Genomic DNA, 17,963 nt, shown 5'->3' with positions numbered 1-17,963 from the left:
AGGACTCAGCCCCACCATGGGGGAACGGGCCTGGCCAAGGCCAAAGGAGCTCCCTGGCTGCCCTGCTCCCCTCTGGCTGAGGTGCTGAGAGCTCTGCAGCCCCTCCTGCCATCCCATCTGCCCAGGCCAGCACAAGAGCCCCGGCCTTGGGGCCCTGCAGAGCTGCTCCTGCTCCAGGCCCAGGGCCCATCCCAGAGCTGGGGCAGCCACAAAGCTGTGCCCATTTCTGTTCATTGCTGCTCTAATGGGGTGGATCCTCAGCCACTTGGAGGCATCTGATGAATTTTACTACTCCACAGGCCTCTTCTTCCTTGAGCTCTTCTGTTCAGGAATTCAGAGAGAAAAGCTCATAAACACTTGTTCAAAACACCCAAACAAGACAAGCCCATGGGAATAATTCAAGTTCTCAATTCTTCTGTGGTTAATTAGACAGATTTCAGAAGTGTACTCAAAGTGAATATACTGTATCGAAAACAGAGCAGAGAGAATTGTTCTTTTCCTGTTTATAGACTGATATCAGCAATGTCCAACTGATGTTTAGCCCCAGCACCTTTTAACACTGTCTGAACAGATATGAAAATCAAGACCTTTCATGGCTGACAATCAATAACACTTTGTCCCCACCCCTCCCCACCATTTCCCTCATCCACCCCCTGGCACTCAGAGCAGCTGAGGAATGGAGTCACACCCAGGGGTGTCCCCAGGGCTCAGCACTGGGGCCAGGTCAGTGAAATCTCTTTATTGCTGGTCTGGACGAGGCCATCGAGGGCACCCTCAGTCAGTTCCAGGTGAGCCCAGGCTGGGTGGGAGTGTGGCTGTGCTGGAGGGCAGGAAGCTCTGCAGAGGGATCTGGACAGGCTGGAGCCATGGGCCCAGGACAATGGGATGAGGTTCACCAAGGCCAAGGGCCGGGTCCTGCCCCGGGCTCACAACCACCCCAAATCCCTGGCCGTGCCCTGGCCCTGATCCCCCAGCCTGTCCTGTTTCCTTCATCCCTGCATTGCCAGGGACTTTCTGGGACAAGGGAGCTCTGCTCTGGGGATGGAGGGAGGTCCCAGTGCCACCACTGGAGTGGGAACCACAACTCATCAGGTTTGTGTCCTTTGGGGGTCAGGAACTGGTGAGACTCAGAGGCACAGAAAGTTTCTCCTCATGACCAACAGACCATGGTTGAACAGGACACAATTTAATAACAATCACACTCATCCTTGAGCTATGTGCAACATCCTAGCAATGTCTGATGAGTCCAGCATTCACAGGTGATTTCCATACTAAAACTGATTTTAGACAAACCTGGTTCTGTTTGATAGATATAAACCGAATTAAGTTTTTGTATCAGGATGCTCGTCCTGGAGTGGGGGAAAAACAGATCAAACAATTCCTGGTTTTCAAAGCTGTCAGTGGTGGATGGAGAAGGGAGGTCAGGCTGCTTTTGGTGTTAAGGAAATGCTAAAAGCAGCCTGGCTCATTTAATCTCCTCTTGGCCTGGCTGATCTCCCCTCTTTCCCCTTCCACCCATTGGCTTTTCTCTCCCACCAGGCCCCCTGGTGAAGAGCCTGGCTCTGTGTTCTCCATCCCCTCCTCGCTGGCACTGCCAGGCTGGCATGAGGAGCCCCTCAGCCTTCCCTGCTCCGGGCTGGACAAGCCCAGCTTCCTCAGCATCTGCTCACAGCCCAAGGGCTCCAGCCCCACCTTGGAGGCCCTTCCCTAACCCTGCTCCAGCTGCCAGACATCTTTCCTGCCCTGGGGAACCCAACCCAGGCCACAGGGACCTGGATAATCCATGTCCTTGATGTCCTGGTCACACAGCCCTGGCCCCTTGTCCCCATCTCAGGCTCTGGGGTGGATCCTGTAGAACATCCTTTGGTGGAGGTTCAGGGGGATACCAGGGGACAGGGACCCTGCTGGGCATGAACAGCATTGGACTTGTTGGGAGAAACTGTGAGGGGGAGCTGGGGCAGAGTGACCAACGCAGTGACCTCACAGAGCCCTCCTGGGATGTCACACAGCCCCTCTCTGATGTCTCAGCCTGCTCTGTGAGGTCACAGCCCAATCTCTAATGTCACACAGCTGGTTTCTGATGTCACAGCCAACTCTGCGATGTCACAGCCAGCTCTGTAATGTCACAGAGACCGATCTTTGATGCCGTAGCTACTCGATGACCTCACATAACCCACTCTGTGATGTCACAGCCCACTCTGTGACCTCATGTTACCAGATGATAAATTGTCTCCACCAGGTGAGCTGACGCCTGGAGCTTGTTCTCCAAAACCCCAGGCCCATGGAAACCACACAATGCCCATTGTGGGAGAAGGGGAACTGGAAGTTCACCAGCCTCAGTGTCCTGCCAGCTCAGCCAGGCCCACGGGAACATTGGGGTCCACGACCACCAGGGACCACCAGAGAGACCCCCAGGACAGAAGAACACATGGGTAAAGGGGAGGGGAAATATGTTAATGGTTTTGGGGAAATGATTATCAGATGTGTGTTTAGTCCAGCACAATCAATGAATACATGTGTGCAAAATACAGAATATGAACAGAAACTTTCCTGTACTCAGCATGCTCGGCTTTGGGAGGAACTATCCCCTGTGCATCTGGCTGAATAAAGAATGCTGCTTCTTAATGCTGCACTGGTGTTAAGGAGTTTTCTGTTTCACCGAATTTTTGGTAACACTCCACTCCCAAGGAAAGCTCTGTCTCCTGCTGTTCACAAACAGAGAAGGGCTGGCGGCAGATGTGGGGGTCGGAGGCTGCCTGGGGCACGGTGACCATGAAATAATCAAGTTTTCAATTATCTGTGAAAGAAGGAGGGGCAGCAACAGAACTTCCACACTGGAATTGGGAAGGGCAGACTTTGACCTGTTTAGGATGCTGATTTGGGGAGTACCAAATCAGGTACTGATTTTTCCAAGGGAAACAGCCCTTAAAAGCAAAGGGGTCCAGGGAGGATGGACACATTTCAGGAAAGTAATCTTAAGGGGAAAGGAGCAGCCTGTCCCAGTGTGGCAAAAGATGAGCTGGTGAGGAAAATGACTGGCCTGGTCAACCATAGAGCTTTTGTGGGAACTCAAGGGAAAAAAGGACGGGCAACTCAGGAAGTCTATATAGATGTTGTTATGTGAGGCGAAAATGCAATTAACGCTTAACCTGGCCACTTCTGTGAAAAATAATAGGAAATATTTATATAAATAAATTAATAGCAAAATGTGGGATAAGGAGAACCTCTACTCTTTATTGGATGCAGTGGAGAATATAGTAAGCAAATATAAGGAAAAGGCCAAGCTACTTAACACCTTGTTTGTATCAATTTTCAATATTAGGACAGGTTGTCCTCAGGACAAGAGTTCTCCTGAGCTGGTAGATGGGCACAGGGAGCAGAACAGCCCCCTGTAATCCAGGAGGAAGCAGCTGCTGACCTGCTGAGCCACTCAGACGCTCACAGGTGTATGGGATGGGATGGGATCCCTCCTAGGGGGATGAGGGAGCTGGTGGATAAGCTCCCCAAGCTGCTCCCCATCATTTACCATCAGTCCTGGCTCACCAGGGAGGTCCCAGAGCACTGGAGGTGCCAGTGTGAGCCCATCCCCAAGAAGGGCTGGAAGGAGGATCTGGGGAACTCCAGGCCTGTCAGCCTGACCTCGGTGCCCGGCAAGGTTATGGAACAGATCACCTTGAGTGCCACCCCAGGGCACCCACAGGATGGCCGAGGGGTCAGAGCCAGCCAGCGTGGATTTAAGAGGGGCAGGTCCTGCCTGAGCACCCTGATCTCCTTTTATAACCAGGTGACCCACCTGTGGGTGTGGGAAAGGCTGTGGATGTGTCCATCTGGACTTCAGCAAAGCCTTGGACACTGTCTCTGACAGCATTCCCTGGAAAAGCTGCAGCCCACGGCTTGGGCAGGTTCCCTCCTGGCTGGGAGATGGAAGAGCTGGCTGGAGGCTGGGCCCAGAGAGGGGTGGGGATGGTGCTGCACCCAGCTGGTGTCCAGTCCCTGGTGCTGTCCCCAGGGATCTGTGTCGGGCCCAGTCCTGTTTAACATCTTCACTGATGATCTGGGGGAGGGGATCGAGCCCACCATCCCCAAATTTGCAGGTGACACCAAGCTGGGTGTGAGTGTGGGTCTGCTGGAGGGCAGGACAAGAAGACACAGCCTTCAGCTGCACCAGGGGAGGTTTAGGCTGGACAAGAGGAAGAAGTTCTTCACAGAAAGGGTGAGTGGGCATTGGAATGGGCAGGCCAGGGGGGAGGTGGCAGAGTCACTGTCCCTCTCCAGTGGCACTCAGTGGCATTTCTGGGTGACAAGGCGGTATTAGGGCATTGGTTGGACTTGGTGATCCCAAAGGTCTTTTCCAGCCTATTTGATTCTGTCATTCTGTGATGATTGGGACACTCTGGGGCCATTGTGACACTGCAGGGCCTGATGGAACTAAGAGGACCATGGTGACACTGTGCAGCCCCATAGAACCAGGGCTCCATTGTGGTGCTCTGGGGCCCAATGGAACCAGGGAGTCCCCGTGACACTGGGTCCTGGTGGAGCCACAGAGGCCATGGTGACACTGCGGGGCCTCGTGTAACCGAGGGGTTTCACCATTGTGACACTGCGAAACCAAAGAGAGCATTGGGAGAGTCCAGGGCCCAGTGGAACCAAGGGGCCGTTCTGACACTGCCAGGCCTCATGGAACCAAGGGGACATTGTGACACTGCAGGACCTTGTGTAACCAAGGGGCCACTGTGACACTCTGGGGCCTCCAGGAATCTGGAAGGCCCTTGTGACACTGTGTGGCCTCGTGGAAACAAGGAGTCCATTGTGACACTGAGGGGACTTGTGGAACCACAGAGAGCATTGTGACAGTGTGGGACCTCATGTGAAATGGGGCCTTTGTGACACCCTGGGGCCCCATGGAACCGAGGGGCCTCTGTGAAACTGCAGCACCAACGAGAACATTGTGACACTGTGAAGCCCCATGGAACCAAGGAGTCCATTGTCACATTTTGGGGCTCCATGGAACCAAGGAGACCAGTGTGACAGTGCAGGGCCTGGTGCAACCAAAGGGACTTTGTGACACTGAAGGGACACATGGAACCAAGGACATCTTTGCAGATGACACCAACCTGGATGTGGGTGTTGATCTGCTGGAGGATAGGAGGGCTCTGCACAGGGCCCTGGACAGGCTGGATCCAGGGCCCAAACCCAACAAGGTGAGGTTTAACAAGTCCAAGTGCCGGGTCCTGCACTTTGGCCACAACAACCCCAGCAGCACCACAGGCTGGGGACAGAGGGGCTGGACAGCAGCCAGGCAGAAAGGGACCTGCAGGGACTGATGGACAGCAGGCTGGACATGAGCCAGCCGTGTGCCCAGGTGGCCAAGAAGGCCAATGGCTCCTGGCCTGGATCAGGAATGGTGTGGCCAGCAGGAGCAGAGCTGCTGTGCCAGCACTGATCTGCCCCAGCTCTGCACACAGACATTGCTGCTGCAGCTCCAGAGAAGGCAACAAAAGGGCATCTCTGCAGAAAACTCTGTTGGGAGATCCTTGAGTTCCTATAAATCCACTGAGAGCACAGCCCCTTATTTGCACAGTCTGTGACCAGAGGGAGAGAAGCAAAATGAGAAATGGCACAAGGAAAGGCTTTCCTCTGTGGACAAGATTAAGAAAGTAAAACAAAGAAAAAGAAACTCCAAAATGAAACCAACAAGAAATATCAAAGAAGACTTTTATTGCAAGTAATTTGCAGAAACTGGCCAGCAGGTTAATGTTCCTGAAAGCATCCAGTCATCAGTCTCCTCACTGCAGCCTTGAGCTCCTGGTTCCTCAGGCTGTAGATGAGGGGGTTCAGGGCTGGAGGCACCACCGAATACAGAACTGACAGGGCCAGATCCAGGGATGGGGAGGACATGGAGGGGGTCTTCAGGTAGGTAAATGCAACAGTGCTGATAAACAGAGAGACCACAGCCAGGTGAGGGAGGCAGGTGGAAAAGGATTTGTGCCGTCCCTGCTCAGAGGGGATCCTCAGCACGGCCCTGAAGATCTGCACATAGGAGAAAACAATGAACACAAAACAACAAAATGCTAAAAATATAGAAAACACAAGAAACCCAAGTTCTCTGAGATAGGATTTGGAGCAGGAGAGTGTCCTAGTTTAGGGCAAATTTGGGGAAAACCCTCTGAAAGGAGCCCCCAGGAAATAAACCCCCACGGCCCCTCCCCATCCACCTGGTTCAGGGAAAAATTTCCTCTGAGAGAGAAGTGGAAAAGAACCTGTTTATTCAACGAACAAAGCACTCCCCAGCACCAAAACAATTAACAACACCAGATGACAACAAAACTCTTTCACCACTCTGAAGAGATGAACAAATCCAGAAGGTCTTTCCTGGGAGTGGTCGCCCGGGTCTGGGCACTGGGGATTGCTCTCCAGCACTGGGGATGGCTGCTGCAGATCACCAAATGCAGGCTCCTGGTGTTCCTTGGTGTTTCCCAGATCCCAGTCCAGAGCAGGTTGGATGGTATTCAGGAAGAGGAAAGGAAAAGAAACAGTCCAGGAAAAGAATTGGACTGCTTAGCTAACCTAACTAGGAAGCAAAGGCAAAAGCAGAAGCAAGCCAAGCAAGCAAGCAAAGCAAAAGCCAGCCAGGCAGCACCAGCCTTTTCTAGACAGCAGACCATGGGGGGAGGTGAACCAGCTGATAACAAGGCAAAACAAACCTTCACTTTCAGAGTCAGTTCTGAAAGCACAGAACATAATATCAAACGTAAACAGAACACACGATTGGAGATACAAACACCATAACGTCACCCCAGGACAGATTAATGCAGCAAAACTTAAAAGAGATTAATAAAGGAAACATGTAGAAGAGATTAATACAGGAAAAAATTATAAGAGATTAATGCAGGAAAAACTTAAAATATATTAATACAGGAAAACTGAAAAGAGATTAATAGAGGACAAACTTAAAAGAGATGAATGCAGGAAAAATTTAAAATATTAATACAGGAATAATTAAACGAGATGAATAGAGGAAAAACTTAAAAGATATTAATATGGAAAACTGAAAAGTGATTAATACAGGGAAGCTTAAAAGAGATGAATACAGGAAAAATTTAAAAGAGATTAATATGGAAAAACTGAAAAGAGATTAACATAGGAAAACTTAGATGAATATAGGAAAAATAAAGAAGATATTAATACAGGAAAAATTTAAACAAAATTAATGCAGCAAAATTTAAGAGACTTAATACAGCACTATTTAGAAGAGACTAATACAGCAAAATTTAAAAGAGATTAATGCAGCAAAACTCAAAATATATTAATACAGGAAAAATTTAAAAGATATTAATACAAGAAAAGTGTAAAAGAGGTTAATAAAAGAGATTAATACAGCCAAATTTAAAAGATTAGTACAGCAAAACTTAAAAGAGATGAATACAGGAAAAATTTAAAAGAGATTAATACAGCAAAACTGAAAAGAGATTAATACCGCCTAATTAAAGGGATTAATACAGGAGAAATTTAAAAGAGATTAATGCAGCCAAATTTAAGAGATTAATACAGCAAAACATAAAAGAGATTAATACAGGAAAAATTTAACTTAAAAGAGATTAATAAAGGAAAAATGTAAGACATTAATATAGCCAAATTTAAGACATTAATACAGCAAAACTTAAAAGAGATTAATACAGCACTATTAAAATGAAAAAGAGATTCATACAGCCAAATTTAAAAAATGTTAATACAGCCAAATTTAAGAGATGAATACTGCATATCTCTCCAACATAACACATATCGTATTCAGTATTCATTTTAATATTTGCCAAACGCCAATCATATATCGGCGATTTTCACACTACTCAAACATTCTTTCAAATTTCTGATGTTTTGGGAGCTCCTTTGCCTGACCCCTTCACTCTCTGGCTCAGAGACATCCTGAGGATCAGGATTTATTATTTCATTTTTATATTTCATTTTATTTTATTTTACTTTATTTTTTAAATTCTTTAATTTTATTTATTTTGTTTTGTTTTACTTTATTTTATTTATTCTTGTGTCTCCACCCTGCTGTTTCACAGACTCTGATGACATTTTAGTATGTCCTCCTGAAATTAACACGGTGATCTCTAATTGTGCTCCTGAAATTAAGATGGTGTTCCCTAACTGTCCTTGTTAATTTTAACATGGCGTTCTCTAATTGTCCTCCTGAAATTCACATGGTATTCTCTAACTGTACTCACTAAATTAACATGGTATTCTCTAATAGACCTCATTATTTTTAACATCATATTCTCTAATTGTCCTCCTTAAATTACCATGGTATTCTCTAATTGTCTTTGTTAAATTAACATGGCGTTCTCTAATTGACCTCCTTAAATTAACATGGTATTCTCTAATTGTGCTCCTTAATTGTAACATGCTATTCTCTAATTGTCCTCCTGAAATTAACATGGTGATCTCTAATTGTCTTTGTTATATTTAACATGGTGTTCCCTAATTGTCCTCCTGAAATTAACATAGTGTTCTCTAATTGTCTTTGTTAATTTTAACACAGAGCTCTCTAATTGTCCTTGTTAATTTTGACATGATATTCTCTAATTGTCCTCATTGATTTTAACATGATGTTCTCTAATTGTGCTCCTTAAATTAACATGGTGTTTTTTAATTGTCCTCCTGAAATTTAACATGATGTTCTCTAATTGTGCTCCTGAAACTAAGATGCTGGTCCCTAATTGTCCTCATTAATTTAGCATGGTGTTCTCTAATTGTCCTCCTGAAATTACCATTGTGTTCTCTAATTGTCCGCATTAATTTTAACATGATGTTCTCTAATTGTCCTCCTTAAATTAACATAGTATTCTCTAATTGTCTTCGTTAAATTAACGTGGTGTTCTCTAATTGTGCTCCTGAAATTAACATGGTGTTCTCTAATTCTCTTTGTTAAATTAACATGGTATTCTCTAATAGTCCTTGTTATTTTTAACATGCTATTCTCTAATTGTCCTCCTGAAATTAACATGGTGATCTCTAATCGTCTTTGTTATATTTAATGTGGTGTTTTCTAATTGTCCTCCTGAATTTAACGTGGTGTTCTCTAATCGTGCTCCTGAAATTAACACAGTGCTCTCTAATTGTCCTCATTAATTTTAACATGATGTTCTCTAATTGTGCTCCTGAAATTAACATGCTGTTCCCTAATTGTCCTAATTGCCGAAGCTGGACTTGTGTGCCAGAGGACAGCCAAAGCCAACATGCCTGGGTGTCTATGGGATCCTTTCTGCAGGTGGCTGCAGGCAGGAGCACCTGGAGCAGCACTTGGTAGCCACACTTGGTAGCTGTCAAAAGCTGTTGCTCCTTCCTAGAATGATTTTTGCTTGGAAGTGATAATCTGCAGCACAAATCCACTGTTGACTTCCAGAGGACAAGGACATTCTTACAGAGATACTGTCAAGTTCCCTTGCGTCCTTCTGTTTTTCTTGCTTTCTGGGAAAGAACATCAGCCCAGCATCTGATGCCCAATGCTCCGGTTGCTGCCTGGCTGGCTGTGGCCAGCAGCTCATGTCCAAAGACAAGCGGGTGCTGCCTTCTGGGCAAGGGAATGGACAGGCACGAGCAGAGAATTTCCCTGGTGAAGCTGGGAGGAACCTGGGGAAATGCAGAAGACTGGCATAACGCTGGCATGAGAGAAGCCGTTCTGTGTCCCTGATGACGGGGCCAGCACTGTGAAGGAAGAGCCAAGAGAAGCACTGGAAGCAGACACATCCTGCCGCTTTCTGCTGTTCCACGGACACGGAACACACTTGTTCCCACAGCTCCAGAAGACTTGATGCAGGAAGAAAAACATTCAGCAGGACCACCAAAGGCCAAGGGGCTTCTGGCCACTTTCCCTTGCCCACCGCATACTTGGGCAACTTGCCGAGTGCAAGCGCCCTTTATCCCCTCCTCCCCATTGGCCTGAAGAATGTGGGCACCAAGAGAAAGCTCCTGGACCTCCGGGTATGACAACAGCAATTTATTAATGCTATCCTGGGGTGAAAGGAAGTGCTTTCAGAAGGGGTTGGTCCCCGCAGGCTCAGGTGGCCCCAGCAGACGCAGCCTGGCGGATCAGTTCTCCACAGCGCTGCAGCAGGACAGCCAGCCCCGGCGACACGGGAAAGGCCGTGACTTCCAGAGCCGGCGGAGTTGATCTTGCACATTCTGGAGTCGGGAGGAGGGAATGGCCTGCACAGCTAAATTGATGTAATGAGTTTGAAGGGCCAGGCATGAGATGGCGGGGCTGGCGTCATACGCCATGTCCTGAAGGGCTGCGAGAGAGAGGAACAGAGCCACCGTCAGAGCCTGCGTCTGCAGAAACATGGGGACACCCTCCTGCCACGTCCATGCCAGGCAGCTCTTGCCATGGCCTGGAGGAAGCAGGAGACAAGAAGGGCGAGCTGGAAGGTGCTGGCCACGAATCTGCCACAGGCCCCCGAAAGGTCTGAGTGCTCAGCCCACGCTGCCCTTGGTGCACGCCGGGCCAGGGAAGGCAGCTGCCAGCGGCAGCCCCCGCTGAGAGCCCGCTGGCCTCACTCACCCCTGCAGAGGATCCGGAACTCTTGCTGCTGTCCTCTCAGGCAGCGCCCGGCGATCCCTTGGGAACAGAGAGCGTGAGCTGGCTGGAGAGCCACAGCTGCCGCCCACGGGCGCTGCCAGCCCTGAGGCCACACGGCCTCCTGGCCCGGCAGGGCTCAGCCCGGGCCCCTGCCGCATGCTGCCGCCCAAGGGCACGGCTGCCAGAGGGCGGTGGCAGCGCCGAGGCCAGGCGGGGCTCCAGATGGCCGCGCTGGGATGCTGCTGCCGGGGCAGCAGAGGGGCTGGGGCCGAGCTGCGGCGGGGCGGGGAAGGAGCCGGGCTGCTGGCTCACCCATGAACCTGACGGCCGCCTCTCGCAGGGGCTCCTGTGGGCTCTGCAGGTAGGGCAGGGCCTGGCGCAGGTGCTCGGCCGCTCGGCTCCTGTCCTCTGCCAGCTGGAGAGAGCAGCAGGCACAAAGGGAAGGTTTGGTGTGGGCCCTGCCCCTCGGCCGGGCGCTCCCTAGGCCGGGCGCCGCTCCCCCTGCCCACACAGCCCCGAGGCCCGGCCAGCAGCCGCAGGCACCGGGCTCCGCAGGGAGCAGAGGGCCCGGCAAGCCGCGGTGCCGCCCCGCGGCAGAGCCTGGCTGCCTCGGGGCTCCCTCAGCGCCGGGCTTGGGGCCAGAGGAGCCTGGAGCAGAGCCCGGGTGGCCCCGGGAAGGCAGCGGCGTGTGGGGCGCCGGCCGGTGCCCCTGCGTGCAGCACTGGGCAGGGGCTGCAGCTGCCAGCCCCACAGACTGGGCACCGTGGGCAGGCGGCTTCTCCAGGCTGGGGCTGGGGCTTCTGGGCTGTCCTTACCAAGTGCTCGGCAAAGCTCCACATCTGATCTGTGTTCACCAGGTGCTGAAGATCCCTTCTCTTCAGGAATCTTACTGCAGAAAGCAGCGTTTCCTGAGAGGCCTGCAGAGCGGCAGAGAGCCGGAGATGGCACCGCAGCCCAGGGCACAGGAGCCGCGTCCCTGTGCCAAGGCCAGGAGGGAGCTGGAGCCCATGAGGAGGAGCCAGGCTGTGGGGAGACAGCTGAGCCCCCTGCCATGGGGACCCCGGCGCCCAGGAGCCCTCACCTGTGCCACACCCCAGTTCTCATCGTGGCAGTTGAAGAAGAGTGGGAGCAGGCTCTGCCTCACATGCTTCTTCAGGGGCTTTTTCCCCTTGGCCACCACCAAGTTCATCACCTCTTGGAAGAGGCGAACGGAGAGCAGCTTCACAAGGCTGTTGTCCTGTTGGAAAGGAAGCAAAACCCCTCCACATCAGCTGCTTCAGGCCCCCCTGTGAACAGGCCCAAGGCACCGGGCTTCCAGGCGGCGCCCGGTGCCCATGGCTGGGGGCAAAGAGCTTTACATTGTCAAAGAGTTGCCAGAGCGCCTCAGCCAGCTGCAGGGCGATGGGGCTGGCTATTGCTATCTCCTTGTTGAAGAGCAGAGAGCTGAGAACAACGACGGTCATCTCAACAATGTCTTCATCCACGGCCCGCAGGAGGTTGCCAAGGCTTTCAGTCAGGCTGTACATTCTTTGGTTCTGTGTGGAAAACAAGGCTGGGCAACCCGACGCTGCTGCTGCTGCTGCAGGGCTCAGAGGCCGAAGGCCTGTCCCAGAGCACTCAGGCAGCTGAACAGTGACCCTGGAGAGCTGGGAGCAGCTGCCACAGCTCCCAAAGCCCAGCCAAGCCCAAGGGGCTGCTTTCCCCAGCCCCACGCTGCCAGCACAGCTTCAGCTGCTGCCTCCTTCTCACCATCGAGGGGTCCTGGCTGAGCACCACGAGGCCTCTGAGCGCCACGCGACGCATCTCTCTGGACCGTCTCTTCAGGTGCCTTGTCATGATCTGCAGGACCTTTTCACCGCATTCACTCAAGTCCAGGCAGTCCAGGACCTGAAAGGCACAGAGCAGTGACAGGAGTGCCCAGCTGGCAGGAGCTCAGAACCGCACAGGGCTGAGCCAAGGCAGCAGCACAGGGCACCATCCCAGGCAGCTGCGGCTACCAGAGGGCAGAGGCGTGGGAGGCAGCTGAGCGAGGCAGCGCTGGCCATCGGGCTCACCTCCACCAGGAACGTCAGGGCGGGCAGTTCCCAGTCTGAAATGTCTTGGCTGAGTAGGTCAAAGAGGCAGGATGCGATCATGCAGCGCCAGATGATGGAGACACGGCGCATCTCCCTGGGGGGGAGAAAAAGGCACCATTGCTCCTGAGCTGAGTGGCCAAACCTCTCCCAGGGCTGACTCACAGAGGTCTGGTCTTCTCCCGAGCACTCCCGAGCACGGGTGCTTTGGGAGGCAGCTGCTCCAGGGCACCCTCCTCTCCCAGCCTTTTCAAATCTGCTCATCCCTCCCTTGGGGACAAGGCCCTGCCGCCCATGAGCACGGGGACTGCGTGGGGTGATCTGGGCACAAAGGAGAGGGGCGGTGGGGAGAATGAGGTCTCACCTGGCCAGCAGACCCACTGCATAGTGGTGGGTGTGGGCACAGAGCAGCATGTTCCAGGCACACCTGCGTTCCATTGCTAGCACCACGTCATCGTACTGCATTTGGCAGAGCAGGGCCTTCAGGGTCTGCAGTGCAAAGCTGTGTGCAGAGCAAAGCCCAGGTCACGCTGGGAGGCCCGGCTCCTGCCCTGGGAGCATGGCAGGGATGGGGAGGCTGGGAAGACTGGGATGGAGCACCTGTTGGGGTGGGCGGCAAGGCCGTGTTGCTCCTGGCATCTCTTCCAGAAGGTATCCACCTCTTCTGGCATATCCAGCGTGCTGATGTAAGCTTGGAAGAGCAGATGCAGAAAGAGATTGGGGAAATATACCTGCACTACAGGTGGGCACCAGGTCAGATTGAAGACCCTCCACATTGTCACTGTTGCCTGCAAGAAATGAAACACCCAGAGACAGCAATCAGTGCCAAGACATGCATGTGGCATGGCCCCAGCCTGCGAGGGAGAGGCCAAGGGAGACACAGGGGGAGCAGCCGGCCTGGTGGCCCAGAACCTTGCCCCCAAGCCAGGTTTCAGCCCAGCGCCTGAGGCAGGGAGATGCAGCTGGGGCAGGGCAGAGTGCTAGCTGCTGGAGAGGTGGCCTGGGGGCTGGCAAAGGCCGCTTCCAGAAACTCACAGCCAGGGCAAAGACCCCTGTGCTGTCCCCATCAGAGGTGTACACGCTGTCCTCTGGCCAGGCGCTCAGCACATCGAGGAGGATCTGCAGCGCCGGCTCGGCGGTCCTGCTCGAGGACATGATGGTCCCCCACATGGTCACGGCAGCTCTGTGGGGCCAGAGCTCTGTGTCAGGGCGGGTCTCAGCCACAGCAGCGTGGCCTGGGCAGCTGCAGGGGCCCGCGCTGGCCCTCAGGCCGGCCTCTGACTCCTGCCCCTGGCTGGCAGCAGCCAGCAAGCCCACGTGGGTCCAGGCCCTGAGGGGCAGGGAGGGAGCATGGCAGCAGGCTCTGGAGTTGACATGCCAGGACTGGAAAACTGAGGGGCCAGAGGCTCCTGGAACTCTCCACCTGTCTGGCAGGGACAGGCTCTACGGGGTGGGGGGACAGGTGAAGCCTAAGGCCTCAAGGCAGGTGGGGATGCCATGCCTGTCACACGATGGGGCCCAGCGCAAGAGAGTGATCAGCACGTCAGAGGGGTATTCCTTGGTCAGCTCCAGAAGGGCCTTGTCCAGCCTGTGCTCAGCAGACTCGTTGGCTGTGAGCCACCGGTGGATGTACCTCACCATGGCTGGCACCTACAGAAGGCACAGGGAGACTTGGAGAGCTGCCAGAGCAGCAACTTGCCCAGCTTGCCCTGAGAAGTGCTTCCCTTTCCACCACATTGGGCTGGGCCTCAAAGGCTGAGGGAGCCCAGCACACCCAGCATGATGTGCCACGGCAGTCCTGGGGCAATCAAGCCCTTGCCCCAGACTGCTTACTTGCTTTGCATTGGAGACACCCTTCTCCACCAGCAAATCCAGCATGGCAGCACTGGTCTCGGCACTGAAGAGGTGAAAGCTTGCCAAGATCCCGGTGCCCACACCTGTGCTCTCTTCCTGCCAAATGCACGTGATGAATTGACGGATGGTCTGCAGGAGAAGGGCAGGAAGAGAGGGAGAATGCATGGAGTGCTCCAACCACTCGGTGCTGGGCTGAGCAGTGCCAGCAGGCCCAGCCCAGGTGGGGATGGCCGCAGGTACCTGCGCTGTTCTGCGGAAGCGGCCACGGGCGGGTTCCTGTTCTTGTGTCCGCTCCAGGGCTGCATCTGGTAAAGAGCGAGCGCGGCCAGAGCTGCTGAGGGGCTGCAGGAGAGGCTGGAGAACACAGCCCAGCCCTGCGCTGCCCAGGCAGGGACAGCCCCAGGATGCCCCAGGGATGGAGCATGGCTGCCACGGGGTCCAGCCCCAGCCCAGCTTCTGTCCTATCCATGGGCATGTCCGATGGGATGGGATGGGATGGGATGGGATGGGATGGGATGGGATGGGATGGGATGCGATGCGATGCGATGCGATGCGATGCGATGCGATGCGATGCGATGCGATGGGATCCAATGGGATGCAATGGGATGCAATGGGATGCAATGGGATGCAATGGGATGCAATGGGATGCAATGGGATGGGATGTGGCCAAGCTGGCTGCAGCCACCAGCCATGCAGCCCAGCAACCCAGCTCTGCCACTCACCCTCCTGCAGCTGCTTGAATGGCACCACCTCTTCAGTCTCATGCCCTGGGGCAGCTCCAGGGCCTTCGTCCTCTTCCTCCACCCCGGCCAGCTTGGGCACTCTTAGGGGTTTCTGCTCCATGTCAGTGACTGGATCTATAGCTACTTGCAGGAGAGATGCCTCGGAAAAGCTCCGAGTCAGCAAGTCCTGCTTTCGTGCCTGGAAGGCACCTTCAAGAGAGAAGCCTGAGGAAGGCTACAGGACAGCAAGTCCTGCGCTCTGCTCTCGAGGGCTCCTGCCACAAGGACAGGAGACTCCTGTCAAGGATTGTGCTCTGGCCTCAAGGGCACCGGCAGCCAGGGATGGGAGATGCCTCCAGGGCACCAAGTCCCTCGCTCTGCCCTCGAGGGCACCTGCAGAAGAGAAGCCTCGGAAAGGCCACGGGTCAGCAAGTCCTGTGGTCTGGCCTTGAGCTCAGCTGCAGGAGTAACGCCTCAGAAATCTCTGGGTCAGACACGAACGAGTGCGCTGTGCGAGGGCTCCTCACAGCACTGCTCTGTCCCGTCCTGTCCTGTCGCGTGCTCGGAGCACTGTGGCATGGTCCTGTCACTGTCAGCTCCTATGTCACCACGTGTCACAAAGGGCCCTTGGACACACTGTTCCATGCCATGGTGACCATGCTGCACGTGTCACAAAGGGCCCCTGCACACACTGCCCCCTGCCCTGGGGGCACCCCCAGCCCACCCAAAGTGGCTCAGGTTGGAAGGAATCCCTTCCCCCAAGCGTCCAAGACAGCCCAGCACGGTCTTTAGGAGCAGCTCAAACCATCAGCAAACGCTGCCCTGCTCTGCGGGCTCAGAGCAGCAGGAGCCCCCAGGGCTGCCGACGCAGCCGCGCTGGGAAGGGCACGGGGCCCTGCACAGAAGCTGGCACGGCCTCCTCGGGACACGTCCCACATGGTGGCCATCCTAAACCCACGGATGTGACACAGACAAGGAACTGTGGGCCAGGGCACGAATGCTGCTCTGAGCCCTGGGCCTCAGGGAGCGCTGACATCAGCAGCTGTGGCAGAGTCCCTGCCCAAGCAGACCTGCCACCCCCCAAGCCCTGGCAGCGCTGGTGCCCGTCTCCTGCCCCAGAGACCTGTGACCCTGGGGGACTTCTGTGCCAGAGGGAGCCAAACTCACCTGCACTGGGGGCTGTGCTCCTGCTTGGCAGGAACACCTGGAGCAACTGCTGGCAACACTTGGTCTCTGTCAGAAGCTCTTACTCCATGCTGAAATTATTTTCTCATTGAAGTTATTGCCTTCAGCACAAAAACACCTCAGCGACAAAGGCACAGAAAAATCTGGCAAGGAAGAATCCTTCATTCAGGAAAGCTTTACATCCCATTGTTTAACTCAAGTGGTTCCAAATCACTGCAAACTTCCCAAATTAATTGGGATGGCCTGAGGAGGTGAAGATTTGGAATTTTGCTTCCCATCTCAAAGCAGCAACTCATTTGCCTTAACCTCATCCATTGAGGGTCACTTTACACAACATAACACTACACAAAAAAAGGGCAAAACCAAGAGCCATTGTTTGGTTTGCAAATGGTTTTCTATGAAGGGATGATAATATCCTAGGTCTCTTAAGGAATAAAAGCTCTCAAGAAATGAAAGTCCATTCAGTGGTACAAAAGTAGCTCAAACAAATGAGTAGATGGCAAAAGGGCTAATCCTCCCCCTGCTCCAGATATCTAATTGCCCAGTAAAGTACAGCTCTCCCCTCTTCTTCCCTGCAGGAGAATCAGGACCATGAAAAGGAAAAGTCACAAATATTCTTTCTGCCCTGCCTAACCAAAGCTGTGCCAAAGCACAGATGCTGCCTTCAAAGTGACTCGAATTCCAGCCTAGAGCTCTCACCTTCCAGAAAACTCCTTCCCCAACACCCCACTAACACCAACTCCCCCCAAACTCCTGCACAGAAGCCCTCAGCACCCTCTCAGGAACCCCGGCTGTCCCCACCCCTCTGCAGAGCTTTCCCACCCGCCAGCAGATGCCCTGGTTCCCTGCACAGTGCCGTGGCATGGCCTCAGGAGGATCTGCTTCAAGGGCTTCCCCTGGAGCAAGCTCAGGCTGCCAGGCCTATGGATCCTGGATCATCCTTCCCACCGAGCCTTCCTGTGCACGGCTGTTCCATCTGCACCTTTGGGCTCAGCTCGGACTTCTCCACTAAACCAGGAGTGCTGGTAAAGGATCAAGAGCAGCCTGGCAAGCTCTTTCTCCAGCTCCCTCTTTACTCTTGGGGAGGTAGAACATTCCACAGGAAAGCAACTGATGCCACAAGGAGGGGTGGCCTCAAGCACCTTTGGCAATGAAACAAAGCCTTTGTTTGACATAAGTAAGCACAAGCAAGTCACAAAAGTAAACAGGTAATTAGCACAGCCATACATAAGAACTCAGCACCAGTTAGCATAAGAAAAACCTGGCAGGCCTAACTTGACCGGAGAGTGACTTGACACAAAGCTTTAGACATAGTCTACCAGAGAACTAAGGGCAAGTGTGGAGTCAGCCCTGTGCAGGGAAGCCATGAGGAAGACTTTGTGCTGCTTTAGGGCATCGAGACCGCTCCTGGCCAGCGCCTGGACATCATCTTCAAGTATAGGAATCTGAGCCAATGTATTTCCAACCCCCTGCCTACCGAATCGCCTCAGCAGTGTAAAGATGGACGGTATGTTTGGTACAATTCCTGCATCAACCCACTGCAGTAGGACT

General features: G+C 53.3%; 1 protein-coding gene and 1 long non-coding RNA gene across 2 annotated transcripts in view; both read right to left on the bottom strand.

Annotated features, from left to right (window-relative positions):
• LOC121468955 (uncharacterized) overlaps nucleotides 1–17,963 on the bottom strand; it is a 2,238,800-nt gene that overhangs the window by 854,665 nt on the left and 1,366,172 nt on the right. The gene's annotated exons all lie outside the window — the stretch shown is intronic.
• Nucleotides 9,986–10,745, bottom strand: LOC140681348 (uncharacterized). The gene is made up of 2 exons (XR_012052534.1): nucleotides 10,562–10,745; nucleotides 9,986–10,292 (listed from the first exon to the last, which is right to left on the bottom strand). It is a non-coding gene; the product is annotated as an uncharacterized lncRNA (long non-coding RNA).

The sequence above is a fragment of the Taeniopygia guttata genome, chromosome 34 (genome assembly GCF_048771995.1).
Source record: "Taeniopygia guttata chromosome 34, bTaeGut7.mat, whole genome shotgun sequence".
NCBI classification, from domain to species: domain Eukaryota; kingdom Metazoa; phylum Chordata; class Aves; order Passeriformes; family Estrildidae; genus Taeniopygia; species Taeniopygia guttata.
The sequence above is the reverse complement of the archived record's forward strand: the minus strand, read 5'-3'. Positions and strand labels throughout refer to the sequence as shown.